This window comes from Lepus europaeus, chromosome 5 (assembly GCF_033115175.1).
Source record: "Lepus europaeus isolate LE1 chromosome 5, mLepTim1.pri, whole genome shotgun sequence".
Classification (NCBI taxonomy): Eukaryota; Metazoa; Chordata; class Mammalia; order Lagomorpha; family Leporidae; genus Lepus; species Lepus europaeus.
In genome coordinates, this window is record NC_084831.1 from 148,255,283 (window position 1) to 148,279,074 (window position 23,792).

The window sequence follows — 23,792 nt, forward strand, 5'->3', positions numbered from 1 at the left end:
TTTCTAACTCTCTGCCTTTCAAGTAAGTAAAAGATAACCTAAAGGAACAGTAGTGCCAAGGGTCTGAGGCAGGAGTAGCTCTGGTGTATTCTTTTTTTTTTTTTAATATTTTAATTTTAGGAGCCTATTACTTTCTTTTTTTTTCCTTATTTGACAGGTAGAATTATAGACAGTGAGAGAGAGAAACAGAGAGAAAAGTCTTCCTTCCGTTGGTTCACCCCCCAAATGGCTGCCACGGCCGGTGCTGCACCAATCCGAAGCCAGGAGCCAGGCACTTCCTTCTGGTCTCCCATGCAGATGCAGGGGCCCAAGCACTTGGGCCATCCTCCACTGCCTTCCCGGGCCACAGCAGAGAGATGGACTGGAAGAGGAGCAACTGGGACCAGAACCCAGTGCCCATATGGGATGCCGGCGCCGCAGGCGGAGGATTAACCAAGTGAGCCACGGCACCGGCCTCAGCTCTGGTGTATTCTAACAAGTGGGAGGAATTAAGAAATCAGGTCAGGCAGTAATGGGAGCCACCACACAGGACTTGGTACAACTGAGTGTTGGGTTTTAACCTGAATGAGACGGCAATCCACCACAGGATTCTGGGCAGAGGGGTGATACCATCTAACACTGGGCAAAAGGCTCACTCCAGATGCTACGTAGAAAACCAACCAGAATGGGGTCAAGGACAGGAGCATGGAAAGGAAGACCAGAAAAGAATGTACTGCAAATAATCCGGAAGAGAAGTCACTCAGACTAGGGGGTGAACGTGTTAAGTGATCAAGTTCTGGGTATGTTTTCAAAGCAAACCTGACAGGGCTTGCAAGAATAAATACAAGGTTCTTAGCCTGAGTAAGGAAAGATTACAAAGGCGCAGTTTAGGAAGAGAAATTAAAAGCCCAGCTTGCACTGTTGAATGTGAAATACCTATTATTCACAAAGGTGGTGAAGTTGAATGGGCAGCTAGACACAAATATATGGGCAGTTTGTGGGAAAGGGTCAGGCGAGAGTATTTTTTTTAAATATGAAAACCAGGGGCCAGCATTGTGGCACAGCGGGTTGGGCTGCTGCCTGCGATGCCAGCATCCAATATGAATGCCAGTTCGAGTCCAAGCTGCTCCAGTTCTAACCCAGCTCCCTGCTACTGCACCTGGGAACACAGCAGAAGATGCCTCAAATGCTTGCACCCCTGCCACCCACACGGGAGACCCTGATGAAGTCCCCAGCTTCAGTCCCAGTCCCAGTTGGGGAGTGAAACCAGCAGACAGATCTCTCTCTCTCTCTCTCTCTCTCTCTCTCTCTCTCTCTCCTTCTCTCTGTAATTCTACCTTTCAAATGAATAAAATGAATCTTGAAAGAGAAAGAAAGAGGGGCCGGCGCTGTGGGCACAGTGGGTTAATGCCCTGGCCTGAAGTGCTGGCACCCCATATGGGTTGCCAGTTCTAGTCCCAGCTGTTCCTCTTCCGATCCAGCTCTCTGCTGTGGCCTGGGAAAGCAGTCTAAGACGACGGCCCAAGTCCTTGGGCCCCCTGCACCCGCATGGGAGACCCAGAAGAAGCTCCTGGCTCCTGGCTTCAGATTGGCGCAGCTCTGGCCGTTGCGGCCATCTGGGGAGTGAACCAGCAGATGGAAGACCTCTCTCTGTCTACCTCTCTCTGTAACTCTGTCTTTCAAATAAATAAAAAAAAAATTAATCTTTGAAAAGAAAGAGAACCATCAAATGGCGAAGTCCTGGAACTAGATAAGATTTTGATCCTAGGGAGTGAATGAATATGGCCAGAAAAACAAAAGTCCGAGAACAGAGCCTGGAATTCTCAGATCATTTGAAGTTAACTTGACAGAAGGATCTGCAAATGCTTTATGAGAAGCAGCAGGGAGGAAGCAAATCAAGAGACAGGCATCTTGAAAGTCACATGAAGAAGGCTTATTTAGGAAAAGGGAATTATCAACAGCGTCAAACGCTGCTGACGGGCCGTAAGACGAAGGCTGGGAACTGACAGCTGAATTTAGTACCATGGAGGGCACCAGTGAACCCTGACAGCATCGTTTTTTCTGGTGCAGTAGAGGTAACCCCTGAGTGAAGTGGGCTGAGGGAGGGGTGGGGAGGAATTAGAACAGAAAGGCAAGTGGACAGTTCCTTCCAGGAATTTTATTATCAGGAGAGCAAATGAAATGTTAAGGAAGAGTTTTTGCTTTGGAGGCTTTTTTTTTTTTTTTTAAAGATGAGACACAGACAAGTTGGAGATGGCTGAATGAATAATCCAGCAGAGAAAAAATTATTCATGCAAGAAAGAAAAGGGAGAATGCTGAAGTAATGTGTTCAAAGTTGAGGGAGTGACAGAAATCTATCCACAGTAAAAAGGAAGAGTAGGAGGGGCCAGAATATTTGAGTTCAGATGCAGGTGGTTAAGATTTGTGGTAGAAACATAAAGACATGATGATAAACAAAGACATCATGATGCTTTCTGATAGCTTCTATGTTCTCAGTGCAATAGAAGCAAGTTCATCAAATCAGGGTTATTTATGGGAATGGTAACAGAGGTTTATAAATCATATGGGAGAATAAATATATAGTATAGAGAAATATAGTATGAATAAGAGGCAAGGTGACATTAAATGGCCTTTAAGGTACAGGCAAGCCCTGGTGACCGGATGGCATTTAAGGCAGCCTGTATAGATGGAGTCCCCAAGAAACATCAGAAGCTTGACGACTCTAAGAAGAAACCCTAGACTCTCATCCCCTTACCATCACACACTTCAAAACAGCAGCCTGGGCCTGCACACTGCCACCTCTCCACCGGCCACTCGCTCTCCTAACCGCTAATCTGACTTCACACCCATCAACCAACTCAAGGCGCCTTGGCAGCAGCCAACAGTGACCTAACAGTCAAATCACACTTCATTTTTACCTGACCTCTGCCAGCAGTCTCCCTGCTTCTCTGATTGGTCTCCCAATTCCCTTCACTAGTTTCCCTTTTCCTAGCAGCCTTTGAACATTATCATTCTCTGTGATTTCTGGGCTGAGCACCCTTCTCTATTCTAATTCCACACACTCTTTTTGGTTTTTTGTTTGTTTGTTTTTACAGGCAGAGTGGACGGTGAGAGAGAGAGACAGAGAGAAAGGTCTTCCTTTTGCCGTTGGTTCACCCTCCAATGGCCGCTGCGGCCAGCGCACTGCACTGATCCAAAGGCGGGAGCCAGGTGCTTCTCCTGGTCTCCCATGGGGTGCAGGGCCCAAGCACTTGGGCCATCCTCCACTGCACTCCTGGGCCACAGCAGAGAGCTGGCCTGGAAGAGGAGCAACCGGGACAGAATCCGGCACCCCGACTGGGACTAGAACCCGGGGTGCCGGCGCCGCTAGGCGGAGGATTTAGCCTATTGAGCCGCGGCGCCGGCCCCCACACATTCTCCATAGGTAACAGCATCTGCCGCCAGGGTTTTAACCATCAACTGCCAAGAATCCCCTGACTACAATTTGAGAAGCACTGAATTAGAATATTAGCAATAGTGAATGAAATGACTGGCCATGAGACCTAAGTAGATGGGGGGTGGGGTAGGGATAGGAAGCCTAAGACAGACAGATGAACAGGAGGAGTGGAGATGTCAATCAACTGACAGGTTCACAGCAGAGAAGCAGCTGCCTGCCATGAAATTACCTGACCAAGAAAGTTGGGAGAGTAGAAGTTTGTGTGGCCGGCGCCGCAGCTCACTAGGCTAATCCTCCGCCTTGTGGCGCCGGCACACCGGGTTCTAGTCCCGGTCGGGGCACCGATCCTGTCCCGGTTGCCCCTCTTCCAGGCCAGCTCTCTGCTGTGGCCAGGGAGTGCAGTGGAGGATGGCCCAAGTGCTTGGGCCCTGCACCCGCATGGGAGACCAGGAGAAGCACCTGGCTCCTGGCTTCGGATCAGCGAGATGCGCCGGCCGCAGCGGCCATTGGAGGGTGAACCAGCGGCAAAAAGGAAGACCTTTCTCTCTGTCTCTCTCTCTCACTGTCCACTCTGCCTGTCAAAAAAAATAAAAAAGTTTGTGTAATAAAATGAAGTTATGGATTTTTACAGTCAGTGTTCAAAGATGGAAGACAGTAGTTAGTCCCAGGGAGTTAGTACAGAAATATTCATGACATGATAATTAATTGAATAAAAAAGAAATAAAATGAATAGAATGAAGACTGACAGCAATTCATTGAATAGAATTAAGATTAACAATTTAAAATATACACAGCACTAACTTTGAAATAAAAGCTACCCACTATGAAAATAAAAACATGGTAACTATATCACACTAGAACAAAAATCATAGAACTGATCAGACTACTTGTCTAGTTCCAGAGGTCAGACCACAGCCTGTTCTCCAAAGGAACCAGTCTTCTTCTGGAAAGACAGACCCTCAAACATGAGCAAAACAAAATCAAGCTGTAACAATGCCTCCTCCTGTTTTCCCTATTCCCAGTGGGGACAAAAGGAAATTCCCAACTTAAACACACACACACACACACACACACAAGCACATCTCATGGTACTCAGAAGATTCATCCTGGTCAGGGAAGACAGAGCTATGCTACCAGAGCTCACAGCAGAAACACACACTGGGCACGCATCCTCTATGCCAGCTAACCCAGAGACAGGATGATCTGGACTTCCCAGGGAGCCACAAAGCTTTAGTCCTGAAACTGATTAAGAGTAGTTAGACATTTGGGAGCTGAGGGACCCAGTTACAAGTCACAGGTAACCTAATAATAGGGCTAACATATTATATTGTTAAAAATTAAATATTTTTAAATTCCAGGTATAATGTTTGAACCTAAATTCAAACTGGTGCATTATAGTAATTTCATTTAGGTCTATGGGCTTCAACAAATTTAGGGTGACCAAAAGGAGTAAGTATCATAAAAGAGTGATGAGTGCCAAGTGGGCTCCAGGACTTCGACCACTGACATATCTCTTTTTTTTTTTTTTTTTTAAGATTGATTGATTGGTTGATTTGGTAGAGTAACGGAGAGTGTGAGAGATTTTCCATGTCCTGGTTCACTCACAAAGTGGCTGCAATGCCAGAGGTGGGCTAGGCTGAAGCCTGGAACTCCATCCTGTTCTCCCCATGGGTGATTCGGTGACACGGGCCCACGCACTTGAACCACCACCCACTGCTTTCACAGGCAATTTGGCAAGGGACTAGATCAGAAGTGGAGCACCCAGAACTCAGACTGATACTCTGATATGTGATGCTGGCGCTGCAAGCGTCAGCTTAAGACACTGCACAACACCGCCCCTCACCAACACATTTCTATCCAAATCCTGAGAAAGAAAACAAATGAACTGTACTGAGCTGATATTTTTATCTTTCTCAGCAAAGAATCAACAGATACTGCTTTAAAGTTGCAAAATCAAAAAGTAAAGATTTAAGTATCCATGAAAGTTAGAAGCTAGCTACTAAAATAAGTAAAATTAAAATGGTATTTCTCTGAAATTATCCTGAGTCAGGAAAATTAGAAAAAAAATAAAGAAAAAATTCAGACTAAAGACAAGAAGACACAAATAGCTATGAAAATAATATAAAAGATTGGACTGTACAGCCACAAACTTACAATGGCTCAAGTTAATGACTTCCAATATTACGATCATACAAAGTTGTACCAACCATACAAGCACTGTGTCCCACTCTCAGTACAGTACTCAGTAAATTACATGAGATACAATTTTATTATAGAATACCTTGTTACAGAATAGGCTTTGTGTGTGATAACTGGGCCCAACTTCAGCCTATGTCCATTGTTAACACTTATTAATATAAGTGTTCTGAGTATGTGTAGGGTAGCCTTGGTTAAACTACAATGTTTGGCAGGTTAAGTAATATGGATGTGTTTTCAACTTGCAATACTTTTCAACTAATGATAGGTTTTATCAGGACACAATCCCATCATAAATTGAGGACCATGTATATTTAAATCAATAATTGCAAATAAGACAAACTATTTTCTTAAAGATGTATTTATTTACTTGAAAGGCAGAATTAGGGAGAGACAAAGAGAGAAACAGAGAGACAGAGATCTTCGATCTGCTGGTTCACTCCCCAAATGGCTGAAATGGCCAGTGCTGGACCAAGCCAAAGACGAGAGCCCGTAACTCTATCCAAGTCTACCACTTAGACAGCAGGGGTCCTCGTGGGGAGCACTTGAGCCATCTTCCACTTCTTACCCAAGCACATTAGCAGAGAGCTGGATCAGAAGCGGTGCAGGGGCCAGCGCCGTGGCGCACTAGGTTAATCCTCCGCCTGCGGCGCCGGCATCCCATATGGGCACCGGGTTCTAGACCCGGTTGGGGCACCGTTTCTAGTCCCGGTTGCTCCTCTTCCAGTCCAGCTCTCTGCTATGGCCTGGGAAGGCAGTGGAGAATGGCCCAAGTCCCTGGGCCCTGCACCCCATGGGAGACCAGGAGGAAGTTCCTGGCTTCAGATCGCTGCATCTCCGGCCATTGCAGCCACTTGGGGAGTGAACCAAAGGAGAGAAGACCTTTCTCTCTGTCTCTCTCTCTCCCTCACTGTCTGTAGCTCTGCCTGTCAAATAAACAAATAAAAATCTTTAAAAAAAGAAGTGGTGCAGCCAGAATTCAAACCAGTGCTCACATAAGATACTGGCATCACAGACAGCAGCTTAACCCACGATGCTATACTACCAGCTCCAGGAACAAACTACTAAAACAAACATTCACAGAAGTGGAGCAGCCGGGACTCAAACCGGCATCCTTTTTTTTTTTTTTTTTTAATTTCACTTAAGGTGTACAAGTTTCAGGTATTTCATACATGCAAATTTAGGAACCCAGTGATATTTCCCACCCTACGCTCCCTCCCACCCACATTCAAACCCTTCTTCCACCTCCCTCTCCTATTCCCAAATTTTTACAAAGATCTAGTTTTAGTTTACTTTATACTAATAAGGTAAACCCTACACTAAGTAAGGAGTTCAACAAACAGTATGAAGAAAAAAACACTGTGCCTCAACAGTAGAGAGACAGGCTGTGAACAATCATCAGATCTCAAAATGTCCATTTCACTCCAACACACTACACTTTACGTACTCTATCAGTTACCACAGATCAGGGAAAACATATGGTATTTGTCTTTTGGGGACTGGCTTATTTTACTAAGTATAACGGTTTCCAATTGCGTCCATTTTGTTACAAAAGAAAGGATTTCATTTTTTTTAACAGCTGAGTAGTAGTATTCCATAGTGTATATATGCCATATTTTTTTAATTTATGTATTTGAAAGACAGTGTTAGAGAGAGAGGGGGCATAGCAACAGAATCTCTGACTCACAGCTATTGAGAATGCAAGTTCAGTCAGTTCAGAAAACATTCTGGTTGGGGCCACTGTTGGGGCCAGCGTTGTGGTGCACCAGCTTAGGCGGCCACCTAAGATGCTGACATCCCACGGCAGGGCACCACTCCAGCCCCAGCTGCTCAGCTTCCAATCCAGCTCCCTGCTAAAGCACCTAGGAAAGCAGCAGAGAGGGTCTAAGGACCTGAGCTCCTGCCGTCCATGGGGGAGACCTGCAGGGGTCTCCTTGGCTTTGGCCTGGCCTGTTGGGAAGTGAACCAGAAGATGGAAATCTCTTCTTCTCTTCTTTCCTCCCCCTCCCGCCCCACCCCCACGATATGTGTGTGTCCTTCTTACAAAATTAATTTGACCCTGAAAACATGATCTAGCATCAATCACAGTCCTTGGTATTTACCCAAAGGAAATAAAATCTTGTGTGCAGGGGCCGGCACTGTGATGCAGTAGTTAATCCTCTGCCTACAGTGCTGGCATCCCATATGGATGCCGGTTCAAGTCCCAGCTGCTCCACTTCTGATCCAGCTCTCTGCTGTGGCCTGGGAAAGCAGCCCAAGATGGCCCAAGTCCTTGGGCCCCTGACCCACATAAGAGACCCAAAAGAAGCTCCTGGTTCCTGGCTTCAGCTCAGCGCAGCTCCGGCCATTGCAGCCATTTGGGGAGTGAACCAGTGGATGGAAGACCTCTCTCTCTGTCTCTGCCTCTGTCTGTAACTCTGCCTCTCCAATAAATAAGTATTTTTAAAAAACTTATGTGCATCTGGCCTCAGAATCAGCCCTTAGGGAATTTGGATCTGGCTGAAAAGCCCATGAGAGTATTTCAGGCATGGAAAGCCAAGACACTCTGGCAAAAAAAAAAAACCTAAATGAAAGATCTCCACGAGTGAGATCCCAGTGGAAAGAACAGGTCATCAAAGAAGGAGGTATCTTTCTCTGAAGGGAGGAGAGAACTTCCACTTTGACTATGGCCTTGTCTAAATATGGTAAGAGTCGGTGAACTCAAAAGGCTTCCATAGCCTTGGCAACTCATGACTGGAGCCTAGGGAGATTACTGAGACCATAAACAAGAGTGTCAAATTGTTAAGTCAACAACAGGAGACACTGTGCACTTACTCCTCATGTAGGATCTCGGTCCTTAATGTGCTGTACATTGTGATTTAATGCTATAACTAGTACCCAAACAGTATTTTTCACTTTGTGTTTCTATGTGGGTGCAAACTGTTGAAATCTTTACTTAATATATACTAAACTGATCTTCTGAATATAAGAGAAATGAAAATGAATCTTGATGTGAATGGAAGGGGAGAAGGAGCGAGAAAGGGAAGGGTTGTGGGTGGGAGGGCGGTTATGGTGGGGAAGCCATTGTAATCCATAAGCTGTACTCTGGAAATTTATATTCATTAAATAAAAGTTTAAAAAAAAAACAACTTATGTACAAACAATAGCTTTTTCTTAACTGCCAAACCTTAGAAACAAATAAGACATCCTTCAATAGCTGAATGGAGAAATAAAATATTGTACATCTGGACAATGGAACAATACTTAACACACACCAAAAAAAAAAGTCCTCAAGCAATGAAAACCTATGAAGGAAACTTAAATGTCTATTGCTAAGGGAAATAAGCCAATCCGATTCCAACTGTATGACATTCTAGAAAAGGCAAAACTGTGAAAATAGCAAAAGATAAGTGGTTGCCAGGGGCTGCAGGAGGGAGGAACAAATAAGAAACGCACAGAGGACTTCAGGGCAGATAAAACTACTCTACTCCAATGGGGGAAGCATATCATTACATTTTTTTCCAAACCCATAGAACACAAAACACTAAGGATAAACACTAATGTAAACTATGGACTCTAAGTGATAATAATGCTGTGTACCAACATCAACTTTTTTTGTTTATTAATTTTTAATCAGTCTTTAACAGATTTCAATATAAATTGTAGATACAATTCTGAGAACATGATATTCCCTTCTTCGCCCTCTCTCTCACCATCCTTCCCTCTCCTTTTCTATTTTTGGTTTTTGAAATAACATTTTAAACTTACATTACAATAAAAGGCTTAATGCTTCACCAAATAAGGGATTTTTTTTTTTTTTTTTGACAGGCAGAGTGGATAGTGAGAGAGAGAGACAGAGAGAAAGGTCTTCCTTTTGCCGTTGGTTCACCCTCCAATGGCCGCTGCGGCCGGCGCATTTTGCTGATCTGAAGCCAGGAGCTTCTCCTGGTCTCCCATGCGGGTGCAGGGCCCAAGGACTTGGGCCATCCTCCACTGCCTTCCCGGGCCATAGCAGAGAGCTGGCCTGGAAGAGGGGCAACCAGGATAGAATCCGGCGCCCCAACCGGGACTAGAACCCGGTGTGCCGACGCCACAAGGCGGAGGATTAGCCTGTTAAGCCACGGTGCCGGCCCAAATAAGGGATTTTTTTAAATGTTTTTATTAATTTATTTTGAGAGGTACAGTTACACACAGAGAGAAGAAATAGAGAGAGAGATCTTCCATCCGCTAGTTCACTCCCAGAAATGGCCACAGCAGCCGGAGCTGGGCCAACCTGAAACCAGGAGCCAGGAGCTTCTTCCAGGTCTCCCACGTGGGTGCAGGGGCCCAAGCACTTGGGCCATCTTCTACTGCTTTCCCAGGCCATAGCAGAGAGATGGATCAGAAAAAGAGCGGCTGGGACTCGAACCAGTGCCCATATGGGAAGCTGGCACCACAGGTGGAGGCTTTAGCCCACCAGACCACAGCACCAGCCCCCAAATAAGAAGTTTAAGAAGTATAAAACAAAAAGACTCTAGCTTAGTGGGAACATGGGAAGTGGATATAAACAGTAATTAAATGGAAAAATGACCATTTCACCCATACATAGCAAACTTTAAAGTAATCACAAATAATTAAATCTATAATAGCATAACATTCTTAACCACCATATACAACAAATTTTAAAGTAATCATAGATAATTAAAACTACAATAGCATAGCATTCTTAACCACTGGTTTGACAAAGGGTATACACAGTTTCACAGAAATTATATTTGCAACAATACTGATATACATAGGCATTTCTTGTTCCTTTTTCTAATTTTAGGTCCCATGTATAAGGGAGAACATGCGATATTTGTGTCAGCCTACTTCACTCAACATCATGCCCTTCAGTTGTGTCCATTTTGCCGCAGATGGTAGAATTTCATTCTTTTTTATGGCTGAGTACTATTCCATTGTGTATATATATCATGTTTTCTTTATCCTTTCATCTGATGATGCAAAATTTGATTCCAAATTTTGGCTATTGTGAACAGTGCTGCTATATATAAGATATATATATTTATATATATATTTATATCAGAATATATATAATATATATAAATATATATAATATAAATATATATAAATATAAATATTTATATCTTTTGGGTATGTAGCTAGTAGTGAGATTGCTGGCTCATATGGCAAGTCTATTTCTTATTTGTTAAGAAATCTCCACACTGTTCTAGACAGCGGCTGCACTAATTTACATTCCCACCAATGCTGTTTCCCTTTTTCCACATCTTCCCCAGCATTTGTCATTCTCTTTTTTTACAGGGATGAGGTGACAGCTCATTGTGGTTTTGATTTGCATTTGCCTAATGGCTAGCCATGTTGAGCATTTTTTCACATATTTGTTGGCCATCTGTATTTTTTTTTTAAGATTTATTTTATTTATTTGAAAGACAGAGTTAGAGAGAGAGGTAGAGACAGAGAGAGGCCTTCTAACTGCTGGTTCACTTCCCAGATGGCCACAATGGCTGGAGCTGTGCCAATCCAAAGCCAGGAGCCAGGAGGTTCTTCCGGGTCTCCCACGTGGGTGCAGGGGCCCAAAGACATGGACCATCTTCTACTGCTATCCCAGACCATAGCAGAGAGCTGGATTGGAAGAGGAGCAGCTGGGACTAGAACCAGTGCCCATATGGGATGCCAGTGCTTCAGGCCAGGGCTTTAACCCACTGTACCACAGCTCTGGCCCCAGCCATCTGTATTTCTTTTGAAAGTTGTCTACTGAGGTCCTGCGCCCATTTCTTAACTGGATTGGTTATTTTTTGTTGACTTTTTTAAGTTATAAAAGTGTTCAGACCATACACTGGAGTAAGGACAATCTCTTCAACAAGTGGTGCTGGCAAAACTTGATATATGTATGTGTAGAAGAATGAAATTAGATCCATACCTCACACCACATACAAAAACCAACTCGTAATGGATCAAAGACCTAAATTTAAGACTTGAGACTATGAAGCTGCTGGAAGAAAATGCAGGGAAACACTCCAAGACACGGGTGTAGGGGAAGACTTCTTGGACAAGACCCCCAAAGCACAGGCAACAAAAACAAAACTAAACAAAGGGGACTGTCAAACTCAGAAGTCTCTACACAGAAAAAGAATGAAGAGACATCCAACAGAATGAGAAAAAAATATTGGAAGCTCCTATCAGACAAAAGACTAATATCCAGAATATATCAGCAACTTAAAAAACAATACCATCATCAATTGTAACAAATGTACTACTCCAGTGGGAGCTGATGATAATGGGGAAGGTTATATACCTGTGGGACAGGGGTATATGGAAACTCTCTGCTCTTTTGACTCAGTTTTGCTGTGAGCCTAAAACTCTAACAAAAATAAAGGTTATTTTAAAAACTAATGTGCTGTAAGATTTCTTAGTAAACAAATGTGTCTATCAAATACAATCCCTATATTCCTCCCATGCTGCGCAGCCCCTCACAACTCCTAATCTATTTTCTGTCTCTATGGATTAGCCCATTTTAGATATTTAATATAAATGAAATCATACACAATCGGTGTTTAGTGTGTCTGGCTACTTTCACTTAGAATAATATTTCAAAGTTAGTTCATAATGTAGCTTGTATCAGTACTTCATTCCTCCAGTCTTTTTATAAAGAAAAATAATTTATTTGATTAAAAATAGTTTGGTTTTTTTTTTTTTTTTTTTTTTGTTGCTTTCAACTGAAAGCATTCCTGCCTTGCACACACAAGAATGAACAAAAATTTTCACTGGTTATCGTTTGTAATTGCAACAAGTCACCCTTCAAAAGAGAGAACAAAATTATCAATATTCTATCTCCAAAACAATTGAACACAAAGCATACTGATACCTACTCTTCTAATAGCTACTAGAACTGTCACAATAAATTGACTTTTTTTTTTTTTAAGCTGGGATCCCAGATGTTTACATGGAATTGGTTGTTTACTAATTCGCATTTTTTTTTTTTTTGACAGGCAGAGTGGATAGTGAGAGAGAGAGAGAGGAAGGTCTTCCTTTTTGCCATTGGTTCACCCTCCAATGGCCGCTGCAGCCGGCGCATCGTGCTGATCCGAAGCCAGGAGCCAGGTGCTTCTCCTGGTCTCCCATGCGGGTGCAGGGACCAAGCACTTGGGCCATCCTCCACTGCCTTCCCGGGCCATAGCAGAGAGCTGGCCTGGAAGAGGGGCAACCGGGATAGAATCCGGTCCCCAACCGGGACTAGAACCCGGTGTGCCGGCGCCGCTAGGCAGACGATTAGCCTAGTGAGCCGCGGCGCTGGCCATAATAAATTGACTTTTATCTTTTAACTACCTCACAAACAGGTAATGCTGAGATCCCTAGCGGGGGGTAAATATTCCAGTTTTCAAGATCATCACAGCAAATTTTAAGTTCATTAATGCCCCTACAATACCACACTTTATAACTTATTCTTGAGATTTTTCAGATTCCACGCATTCTTACATCGTAAGTCAGCAGTAAAAAAAAGTTCTTTAAATCACATAGGAGACTCATATGCCAATAAAACATAAAGAAAAGACAGTCTTCACCTGACAGGAGCCAGGAGACAGCAGGCTGGTTGTTACTCACCTGTCTTCAGGAGTCTCCATCCCAATCACAACTAACCTACCCACATAGAATCCCTCCTTTCAGAAAGCCCACAATACTCCTAATTCCTCATATTTTAGCACAATTGACTTCTTTCCATCTAATGTTTCATGTAAATAAAATCTGTCAGGGCTGGCGCATGGTGTAGTAGGCTAAGCCTCTGCCTGCTACACCAGCACCCCATATGGTCACCTGTTTGAGTCCCAGCTGCTCCACTTCTGATCCACCTCCCTGTTAACGGCCTGGGAAAGCAGTAGACAGCCCAAGTGTTTGGGCCCCTGCACCCACATGGGAGACCCCAAAGAAGCTCTCAGCTCCTGGCTTCAGATCAGCCCAGCTCCAGCCATTGCGGCCATCTGGGAAGTGAGCCAGCAGATGGAAGATCTCTCTCTCTCTCTCTCTGCCTCTGCTTCTGCCTCTCTGTAACTCTGCCTTTCAAATAAATGGATAAATCTTTAAAAAAAAAAAAAAAAAAGTACATTTAACTCTACTGCAATAAATTTAAAAATCTAAAGAAAATGATGGATCCTTAGTAATATGTTAAAATCACCTATATTTAACTAAGGAAAAAAAACCTAAACACTTGAATCCATTATTTATCAAGTAGACATTGGAAAAATATTTAAAAATATAATATATAAAACAAGATAAAATGAGTTTGCAGTTGAATTGTATATCACCATAAAGAGCAGAAAATATAAAATTCTAATACCCACGTAAAAAGAAAAGCTTCTAATTTTATGAAGTCACTATAATCTTAATAAAACCTGAAAAAAGAAAGCTAAAAAATAATTTCATTTATAAATAGCAATGCAAAAATGTTAAATAAAATTTAATTCAAATCATATCAAAAGACAAACACAGGGGCCGGCACTGTGGCATAGCGGGTAAAGCCACCACCTGCAGTGCCAGCATCCCATATGGGCAATGGTTCAAATCCCGGCTGCTCCACTTCTGATCCGCTCTCTGTTATGGCCTGGGAAAGCAGCAGAAGATGGCCCAAGTCCTTGGGTCCCTGCACCCACGTGGGAGACCCAGAGGAAGCTCCTGGCTCCTGACTTCAGATCGGCTCAGCTCCAGCTATTGTGGCCATTTAGGAAGTAAACCAGCAGATGGAAGACCTCTCTCCATCTCTCTCCCTCTCTCTCTCTCTGCCTCTGCCTAGCTGTAACTCTTTCAAGTAATAAATAAAGACTTTAAAAAACATAATAAAACAAAGACGCTATATCTTAGAGGATTTATTCCAGGAATAGGTCAATAATAAGATGATTTAATATCACAAAACAAATTGACATAATTTATCATGCCAACAATTTTTTTTTTTTTTTGGACAGGAAGAGTGGATAGTGAGAGAGAGAGAGACAGAGAGAAAGGTCTTCCTTTTGCCGTTGGTTCACCCTCCAATGGCCGCCGCGGTAGCACGCTGCGGCCAGCGCACCGCGCTGATCCGATGGCAGGAGCCAGGTGCTTCTCCTGGTCTCCCATGGGGTGCAGGGCCCAAGGACTTGGGCCATCCTCCACTGCACTCCCTGGCCACAGCAGAGAGCTGGCCTGGAAGAGGGGCTGGGACAGTATCGGAACCCTGACCGGGACTAGAACCTGGGGTGCCGGTGCCGCTAGGCGGAGGATTAGCCTATTGAGCCGCGGTGCCGGCTTATGCCAACAATTTAAAAGGAAAATTTATTATTTCAATAAATGAAGGCATTTGATAAAATTAATCAATAATTCCTAACAAAAGTGCTATGTATGTAAAATAGAAATGAATGGTATGTACTTAAATATTTATCAAAAAGCCATCAGGAAACATTATCCTAATAAAAACTCAAAAATCATTTCTATTATTATCAAGAATAAGACAAATGCCTGCTAGCATCATTATTGGACACTATTCTCAAGATTCTGAGGAATTCAAAGAGATAAAAGAAATAATACTGGTTATGATTACTGAAAAAGCAGAAAATTCTCTTTTATCTAGTAATATAATTGCATTAGAAAAACTACCTGATTCTCAAATTATGAGGGAGTTCATCTACTGGTTAGAATCAATATAAACAGTCAAGAGCTTTTCTCTATACTAGCAATATCCAGCCACAAATCAAAATAAGAAAAAACAGGGGCCAGCACTGTGGTGTAGCAGGTAAAGCCACTGCCTGCACTGCCAGCATCCCATATTAGGTGCCGGTTCGAGTCCCGGCTGCTCCACTTCCAATCCAGCTCTCTGTTATCGCCTGGGAAAGCAGTACAAGATGGTTCAAGTCCTTGGGTCCCTGCACCTGTGTGGGAGACCTAGAGGAAGCTCCTGGATCCTGGCTTTGGACTGGCGCAGCTCTGGCAGTTGTGGCCAATTCAGGAGTGAACCAGTGGATGGAAGACCTTTCTCTCTCTCTGCCTCTCCTTCTCTCTCTGTGTAACTCTTTCAAACGAATAAATAAATCTTAAAAAAAAAAAAAAAAAAGAAAAGTAGTTCACTCACATTAGCAACAAAAACTTATAAGGATTAAACAAGAAAGGAATAGGACATTAAGAATAAAACCTCTAATAAACAAATATTTTTAAAAGGTAAGGGGCCTGGGACAAATCTAGAAAAATATTTTAAAAATTCAACACATAGAGACTTAGAGAGTAAATACACTGTGTAATCATTATTGCTAATGTACATATCATTGTTACAGCAACTGACAATGAGAACAAAGAAGCAAAATGGAAAGTCAAAGATATGTCTTAGTGTACTTGGGGATTTAATATACAGAGGGTCTTTTAAGTTTATGGAAGGGCCGGTGCTGTGGCGTAATGGGTAAAGCCATCACCTGCAGTGCCAGCATCCCATATGGGTGATGGTTCTAGTCCTGGCTGCTCCTCTTCCGATCCAGCTCTCTGCTATCGCCTGGGAAAGCAGCGGAGGATGGCCCAGGTTCTTGGGCCCCTGAACCCATGTGGGAGACTTGGAAGAAGCTCCTGGCTCCTGGCTCTTGGCTCGGGATCAGCTCAACTCCAGCCATAGCAGCCAGCTGGGGAGTGAACCAGTAGATGGAAGACCTCTCTCCCTCTGCCTCTCTTTCTATAATTCTGACTTTCAAATAAATAATCTTTAAAAAAAAATATGGAAAATATATAAAATAAAAAAACCAACCTGAATTTTAAAAATTTTTTGCACCAAAAAAAATTTTACCTTTTAATTCCACTTTTCAAAGAATGTTTTTAAGTGTCTTAATACAACAACAGTATTTTCAGTGTGGAAGCACAGCTTATTTAATAATTATATTAAATAACTGTAAATTGTTGGCCTAATTACTGATCACTATTAAAGAAAATATGAAATCGAACTCCTATATCAAACATACAAAAACAAGTCCAAATAAATACAAAAATGTTTAGAAGACCTAGATTTATATTGTCAGTTAATTACCATACTATAGAATAGGTGTAGTGGGTTAAGCGTCATCTGTGGAGCCAGTATCCAATATGGGCATGAGGTTCCTGTCCCAGCTGCTCCACTTCCAATCCAGCTCCCTGCTAAAGGGAAAGCAGTGGAGGACAGCCCACACCCTTGGGCCCCTGCCACCTATGTGGGAGACCCACATGAAGCTCCTGACTCCTGGCTTCAACATGGCCTAGCCTTGGCTGTCAGTGTGTCATTTAGGAAGTGAACCAGTAGATGGAAGATCTCTCTCTCTCTCTCGGTCTTTCCCTCTCTCTCCGTAACTCTTTCAAATAAATAAATCTTGCCAAAAAAAAAAAAAAAAAAAAGGGTATTTTCGAGCCAGTAACAAGAATGGAAGGCTATACCCGGATTGCTCTTCCTACTGGTTACCTGAAAAGACAGTAAAATTGCAGGAGGAGGAATATAAAAAAGACTTTACCATAAGTCAAAAATACAGGGAGAGAAGATACTTAAGACCCTCCACAGAAATGCAGCTAACATATGGAGTAAGTGCTGTGGCATAACAGGTGAAGTCGCTGTTGCAGCGCCAGCATCCCACACAGGCGACAGTTTGAGTCCTGGCTGCTCCACGTCCCATCCAGCTCCCTCCTAATTGAGCCTAGGAAGGCAGCGGAAAATGGTCCAAGTCCTTGAGCCCTTGGACCCACCTGGGAGTCCTGGAAGAAGCTCCTGGCTCCTGGCTTTGAATCTGCCCATTTATGAATTCAGTTCCAGCCATTGCAGCCATTTGGGGAGTAAATCAACAGATGGAATCGCTCTGTGTGTGTGTGTGTGCGCATGTGTGTCTATTACTCTACCCTTCAAATAAATAGGTAAATCTTTTTTTTTTTTTTAATTTATTTGACAGGTAGAGTTACAGACAGTGAGAGACAGAGAGAAAGGTCTTCCTTCCATTGGTTCACCCCCCAAATGGCCGCTATGGCTGGCATGCTGAGCCGATCCGAAGCCAGGAGCCAGGTGCTTATCCTGGTCTCCCATGCGGGTGCAGGGCCCAAGCACTTGGGCCATCCTCCACTGCCCTCCCAGGCCACAGCAGAGAGCTGGACTGGAAGAGGAGCAGTCAGGACTAGACCCCGGCAGCCATATGGGATGCCGGTGCCGCAGGCGGAGAATTAACCAAGTGAGCCACGGCGCCCGCCCCGGAAAATCTTTTTTTAAAAAATTAGCCAGGGCTAAGCCGGCGCCGCGGCTCACTAGGCTAATCCTCCGCCTTGCAGCGCCGGCACAACGGGTTCTAGTCCCAGTCGAGGCACCGATCCTGTCCTGGTTGCCCCTCTTCCAGGCCAGCTCTCTGCTGTGGCCAGGGAGTGCAGTGGAGGATGGCCCAAGTCCTTGGGCCCTGCACCCCATGGGAGACCAGGAGAAGCACCTGGCTCCTGCCATGGGAACAGCGCGGTGCGCCTACCGCAGCGGCCATTGGAGGGTGAACCAACGGCAAAAAGGAAGACCTTTCTCTCTATCTCCCTCTACTGTCCACTCTGCCTGTCAAAAAAAAAAAAAAAAAAAAAATTAGCCAGGGCTGGCACTATGGCACAGCAGATTAAAGCCCTGGCCTGAAGCACCAGCATCCCATATGGGCGCCGGTTCTAGTCCCAGCTGCTCCTCTTCTGATCCACTCTCTGCTATGGCCTTGGAAAGCAGTAGAACATGGCCCAAGTTCTTGGGCCCCTACACCCACGTGGGAGACCCAGAGGAGGCTCCTGGCTCCTGGCTTCAGATCAGTGCAGCTCCGGCCGCTGCAGCCAACTGGGGAGTGAACCATCGAGTGGAAGACCTCTCTCTCTCTCTCTTTTTCTCTCTCTGCCTCTCCTCTCTCTCTGTAACTCTGACTTTCAAATAAAAATAAAATAAATCTTTAAAAAAATTAGCCAACATATAATTTAACTAAAGTAAAATTACTTCATTGTATAGATGTACATAGGGAGGGATGTGAAACAATATTACTTATTTCAGAGGAGTGATATTTTGAATTATTTCTATCCATATACTTCTCAATTACTTCAACAACAGTAAAGATTTTTACTTATATCACTGGAGAAAAAGAAAGAAAAGTTACTTTCAATATGAATAAAAGAAAACTTATTTAAATGACCCTACTGGAAAGCAATATAACAGCATATACAACAGTACTTCAAAAAGTCTGCAGAGGGGCCGGCACAGCAGGTTGGACCACTGCAGTGACGGCATCCCATGGGGTGTGAGTTCAAGTCCCAGCTGCCCCACTTCCTTCCAGCTCCCTGCTATGGCCTGGGAAAGCAGAGGAAGATGGCCCAAGTCCTTGGGCCCCTGCACCCAAGGGGGAGACCTAGAAGAAGCTCCTGGCTTTGGTCTGGTCCAGCCCCGGTAGTTGAGGTCAATTAGGGGTGAGCCAGCAAATGGAAGATATCTCTTTCTCTCTATCTGTAACCCTCTCTCTTTTCTCTCTGTAACTCTGCCTTTTAAATTAATGAATAAACCTTTAAAAAGAAAAAAGTCTGAAGAAAGTACAATAAAAAGAAGTTTAGGGGGCTGGAATACTGGCGCAGCAGGTAAAGTCCCAGCTAGTGACATCAGCACCCCATATCAGAGTGCCGATTCACAGCCCAGTTGCTCTCCATTTCCGTTCCCTGCTAATGCACCTGGGAAGGCAGCATAACATAGCCCAAGTACTTGGGCTCCTGCCACTCGTGCGGGAGACCAGGATGGAGTTCCTGGCTCCTGGTTTTGGTCTAGCCCAACCTGGCTATTGTGACCATTTGGTGAGTAAACCAGCAAGTGGAAGATACCTCTCTCTCTCTCTCACTCTCTATCACTCTTTCAAATAAATAACTAAATCTTTTTTTTAAAAAAAGATAAGTTTATTTGGGTACAAAAAGTTTGAAATCCATGCATATAAGAGTTCAAAAGTTCACGGAAAATGTGTATTATGAAAAAATTATTCATCGATTTCAAAAACTTTTTGCACCACAATAAACTTACCTTTTAACTCCATATTTCCATGAACTTCCTGAAGTTCCTTCACATATATACTCTGATTCAGTAATCTTACTTCTGGGAATCTATATTACCATAACTGCAAGAAGAAAGCTATATGCATCAAGACTTTCAGTATAGTGTTAACTTAATTGTAAAAAATAAAAAGAACCATTCTTCCGTTGTTAAGTAGGTTAGCATTAATACCAGTTACAGTAGTAATAACAGCTACCACTCAAGAATTTAAACAAGAATTATCTGTCAGCCACAACTCTGGGAATAAACTGACATAACAAGGAATAAAAATTTTAGTATATTTCTTAGAAGGGTAACCAAAGAGAGTAACAGAATTATAATTTAACAATAAACACTAGAAGGAGAAAAGTAGTAAGTACTCACTACAGTAAGCTATCAGAAAGCTAGTCACTAAATCCCCAATGTCTGCATTGGAAAGTCAATATTTACTGTTAAATGTTGGTAAATCAAAAAATATTACCTAGCGGTATGGAGGTGACTTAGAAAAACTAAAAAGAAAAATGAGAAATTACTTATCAAAATTAGTTGAATGAGCACTTTCCTTTTCTTAAGGTCTTCCATAACTACTTGACTTATCATATGCATGTATAAACTCATATATAAACAGTAACTTCCAAGAAATCATTTAGAGATTTATCTGCCACTCCTTCACATAGAGATCTGCATTATTTGAAAAAAATTAATGATTTATTTTTCCCATATACAGCAAGCAGTTCTTAGACCTTTGGTTCTCACATGGGGTGCTGGTGTCCCCCCAGGAGACAGGCAGCAATGTCTCAGGACAACTGTTGTCACAACTGTGCTAGTGGCATCTTTGGGACGGAGGACAGAGATGCGTCTAAAATCTATGAGGTGTGGGTTATCTCCTTACAAAAAAGAATTATCCAGTCTAAAATGAAAACAATTCTAAGATTGAGAAACTATTTAACTACCAAAAAGCAAAGAATTACATATACAATATAACTTGAACACTCTTACAAGTAGAGTTCTTTCTAGAGTTGCCTTGGAAAGGAATGTTAATTTGTACACTGTAAGAATCAAATTTCTCTTCAAAAAAAAAAGGGAGGAGGAGGAGGACTGGTGTTACAGTAAAGTAGGTTAAGCTGCCACCTCCCATGCCAGCATCCCATATTAACTGCTCCAATTATAATCTAGCACCCTGCGCCTGGGGAAGCAGCAGAACATGGCCCAAGTACTTGGGCCTCCGCCACCCATGCCTCCTGGCCTGGCCCAGCCCCAGCAGCCATTTGGGGAGGATCCAGTGAATGGAAGATCTCTTTCTCTGTCACTTTGCCTTTCAAATAAAAAAAAAAAAAAAAAAAAACTAAAAAAGAACAAAAGAAATGCTAGGCACATAGAGATTTTACCTGTTCCCTGTGACAATCAAGTTATCTTCAGATCCCACCCAGAGTAGAATAAGATCAAAGCTGAGAATAACAACAACAAACACAAAAATTCTGTCATACCTAGGAGTTTAAACAACACTCTTCAAAGCCACAAAGACCATCTCCAGACCCTGTCCAAAGTGGGACAAGGCCAAAGCAGTAAACTAGAGCAAAAAGAAGGCACTAGTTTTGCCACACATAGGCGTTTAAATAATGCTCTCCTCTCTGCATCCCCAAAAACCCCACACGAGGTAGGGATACTAAAAAGGCTGTGAATTACAACAAGCACTAGTTCTGTTGAACTAACAGATGAAAGAGATTTCCCTCCCTCTCTCTCTGTGTGTGTGTGTGTGTGTGTCTGTCTCTCTCTGCCTCTCTCTCTGCCTCTCAATCAAAATGAAAAAAGGGAACAAAGGGAATACAAAATTTAAAAATCAGGCAAAAAAATGGCACCGATAAGCTCTACCTACAAAAATTACCTTGAATCTAAATAAATCAAATTCTCCAGTCAAAAGGCACAGAGTGACAAAATGGATTTAAAAAGAGACCCAACTATATGCTGCCTACAAGACGTTGCCAGTAAAGCTAGTCCAAATGGATTGATACAGAATATTCCATCCAACACTTGCAGAATGTATAACTGCATAGAATGTGCATAGAACATTTTTCAGGACAGAACATATGTTAGGACACAAAATAAGTCTTCATGAAGCAAAACAAACAAGTCAGAATCATATCAAGGGGCCAGTGCTATGGCATAGTAGGCTAAGCCTCCACCTGTAGTGCCAGCATCCCATATGAGCACCAGTTCATGTATGGGATACTCCACCTCCGATCCAGCTCTCTGCTATGGCCTGGGAAGCAATAGAAGATGGCCCAAGTGCTTGGGCCCCTGCATCCACATGGGAGAGCTGGAAGAAGCTCCTAGTTCCTGGCTTCGGATAGGCACAGTTCTGGCCATTGCAGCCAACTGTGGAGTGAACCAGCAGATGGAAGACCTCTCTCTCTCTCTGCCTCTCCTTCTCTCTCTGTAACTCTGACTTTCAAATAAATAAGTCTTTAAAAAAAGACTTTAAAAAAAAAAAGCATTGTTTCTGACCATAAAAGAGTGAAACAAGAAATCAATAACAGGAGAATTCTGGAAATAAACGAAAATTAAACAACATACTCACCATAAACTATAGAAATTACAAGCATAATTGTTTTCTTAAGACAAATGCAAATGGAAATACAATATATCAAAACCTATGGGATATAGCTAAAGCACTTCTAAGCAATAAATGCCTATGTCCAAAAAGTAGAAAGATCTCATGTGAACAACCAAACAATGCATCTAAAAGAACTAGAAAAAACAAGAACAATCTAAACCCAATATTAGCAGAAGAAATAATAAAGATCAGAACAGAAAAAAAATGAAAAAATAAAAGAAACCATTTTTTTAAAAAAGATAAAGAAAATCAACACACCTTTAGCTAGACTAAGAGATGACTCAAAAACAAGAGATAAAAATGAAGACATTACAACTGTACCACAGAAATACAAATGATCATAAGGAACTATTATGAGCAACTAAATGCCAAAAATGTGAAGCTCAGAAGAAATGGACAAATCCCTGGACACATGCGACGACTAAAACTGAATGATGAAGAAACATAAAATATGAACAGACCAATAAGCAGTGAGACTGAATAAGTAAAAAAGAAAAGCCCAGGACCTGACAGCTTCATTGCCAAATGCTACCAAACATTCAAAGAACTAATATCAACTCTTCCAAATTATTCAGTAAAATAAAACAGGAGGGAATCCTTCTAAACTCACACTATGGAACAGCATTACTCTGATACTAAAACCAGTGAAGGATACAATAAAAAAGGAGAACCAGGGGCCGGCGCTGTGGTACAGCAGGTAAAGCCGCTGTCTGCACTGCCAGCATCCCATATGGATGCCAGTTCGAGACCCAGATGCTCCACTTCCAATCCAGCTCTCTGCTATGGCCTGGGAAAGCAGTAGGAGATGGCCCAAGTCCTTGGGCCCCAGCACCCACTGGGAGACCTGGAAGAAGCTCCTGGCCCCTGGCTTTGGATCAGCACTGCTCCAGCCACTGCAGCCAATTGGGGAGTGAACCAGCAGATGGAAGACCTCTCTTTCTCTCTCTCTGCCTCTCCTTTTCTCTCTGTGTAACTCTTTCAAATAAATAAATAAATATTAAAAAAAAAAAAAGACAGAGGCCAACAACCCTCATAAATACAGACATACAAATTCTCATCAAAATATCTGCAAACAGAATTCAACACCACATTAAAAAGATCATTCACTATGATCAATTAGGACTCATTCCCAGGATGCAAGATTGTTTTAATATATGCAAATCAACAAATGTGATATACCACATTAACAGAATTACAGACGAAAACTGTATGATCATTTCAGTAGATGCAGGAAAAGCATTTGATAAAATTCAACATCTCTTCACAATAAAATTGTCAAGAAATTAGCTTTAGGGGCCGGCACTGTAGCGCAGAGAGTTAAGGCCACTGCCGGCAGCACGGGCATCCCATATGGGTGCCGGATCGAGTCCTGGCTGCTCCTCTTCCAATCCAGCTCTCGGCTGGTATGCCTGGGAAAGCAGCAGAGAATGGCGTAAGTCATTGGAGGTTCCTGGCTTGGGATCGGCTCAGCTCCCGCCGTTACAGCTTTTTGGGGAATGAACCATCAGATGGAAGACTTTCTCTCTCTCTCTCTCTCTCTCTCTCTCTCTCTCTCTCTG

At 42.9% G+C, this 23,792-nt stretch overlaps 1 protein-coding gene across 1 annotated transcript in view; it reads right to left on the reverse strand.

Annotated features, from left to right (window-relative positions):
• The window catches only part of LMBR1 (limb development membrane protein 1), a 171,310-nt gene that overhangs the window by 133,326 nt on the left and 14,192 nt on the right, over positions 1-23,792 (reverse strand). The gene's annotated exons all lie outside the window — the stretch shown is intronic.